This window comes from Ixodes scapularis, unplaced genomic scaffold (genome assembly GCF_016920785.2).
Source record: "Ixodes scapularis isolate PalLabHiFi unplaced genomic scaffold, ASM1692078v2 PGA_scaffold2__306_contigs__length_199485367, whole genome shotgun sequence".
Taxonomy (NCBI): domain Eukaryota; kingdom Metazoa; phylum Arthropoda; class Arachnida; order Ixodida; family Ixodidae; genus Ixodes; species Ixodes scapularis.
This window is the reverse complement of record NW_024609857.1, coordinates 159,191,053-159,192,493: the sequence shown is the minus strand read 5'-3', so window position 1 is coordinate 159,192,493 and position 1,441 is coordinate 159,191,053. Positions and strand designations below refer to the sequence as shown.

General features: G+C 44.8%; 1 non-coding gene across 1 annotated transcript; it reads right to left on the bottom strand.

The window, feature by feature from the left end:
- Nucleotides 1-560: 560 nt before the first annotated feature.
- Nucleotides 561-650, bottom strand: Trnay-gua. Its single transcript is given in 2 exon segments — nucleotides 561-596; nucleotides 614-650. It is a non-coding gene; the product is annotated as a tRNA-Tyr (tRNA).
- Nucleotides 651-1,441: the final 791 nt, after the last annotated feature.

The following is a 1,441-nucleotide window of genomic DNA, read 5'->3' as shown; positions in this document are numbered from 1 at the left end:
GACGTTCCTTTCCCCTGTCTTTTTTCTTCGACCAAGTTTCCCAGCTTTTACCACAGCCTCGGGTATTCTGTAGACGTTCTTTTCCCCTGTCTTTTTTCTTCGACCAAGTTTCCCAGCTTTTACCACAGTCTCGGGTATTCTACATCATGATCAACTTCCACCAGCTCGCCTGCGCACTCACAGTTGTTTCGTCGCCAAGACTGGGTATTTTTCTGTTTTTCTTTACTCAAACCAGAACTGCAAAGAAAAATTGTGTGAGGATTTTTTTTAATTCATTTATTTTTAAGATATTACTAAGTTTTTACATTTCCGTTTATGGGTATAGCGTACTTGGGTAATTAGTGTACTGGAGAAAAAACGCTTAACCTGAACAAACTTTTTTTTTTAGCAGTGTTGTAATATTCTTCTATGAAAAACTTGCAGCGGGCGCTAAGGCGGCGAGAACGGTTTCGCTTGTGGAACCGTCGTGGGCACTACCAGTTTTTATAGCGACAGCTGTTGGTGAAATCGGTCCCAGGGGACTGTGACGTCATCAATGACGTAATAAAAAAAAAAGTACGTCCGTCGAGCCGGATTCGAACCAGCGACCTATGGATGACAGCAGCTATTTCCTCTACAGTCCACCGCTCTACCAACTGAGCTATCGACGGGACAGGGATGGCTAAGTTAACGTCCCCAAACCAATCAAATTTGACAAACTGCGGCGACACTGCAGGTTCCCGCTGCAGATGAGAAATTTAGCCAGTGCAGTACCACTACCAGTCTGGGGTCTTTAACGTGCATCACGCAGTCCTGATACATCACCGCACGCACGTTTACGATGCTCATTCAAATTGGCACCAGAGCACAACGAAAGGCAACGAGCGCGAGGTGGTGCAATATTTGAATGCGCCGGCCCAATGCATATTTGAGAGTACGAAAGGAATGGCGGCTGTATTTCTGTGTATTGACCGAATGTTCATAAACAGAATTGCGATGTTTGAACAATTGTGGGTTTGCGTTGCGCTTTTGTGTTGGCACTATGCTTAATCATTTGTCACGTGCTCACGCGACATTATGGTGTCAAAACATGCTATCAGGTAGTGTCACATCACGTGACCCACTGCGTGAAGTCGATTTAAATTAAGAACATAAGTAGTTATATTAGCGTTATTGGCACTTTGACGTAACATGGCATCACGACTTCACACCACGAGTCACGGACGTACTTGATTGTTCTGAGCCCGAGTCGAGTACTCGGGTTCAAGAAAACCAGTATCGCCAAATGTTCGGGTAATGGCTCGCGTTCAATCAAACTCTAACAATGTCTAAAGCTCAGCTTATACATGCTCTATGCTTTGCCATACCCAGCGCATGACTATGATGAACACTGACGGTATATAATTAGCGTCAGATCACTCGGCCGCTTGTTATAATTGCGAGTTGAGGAGGTGAAAGCTGT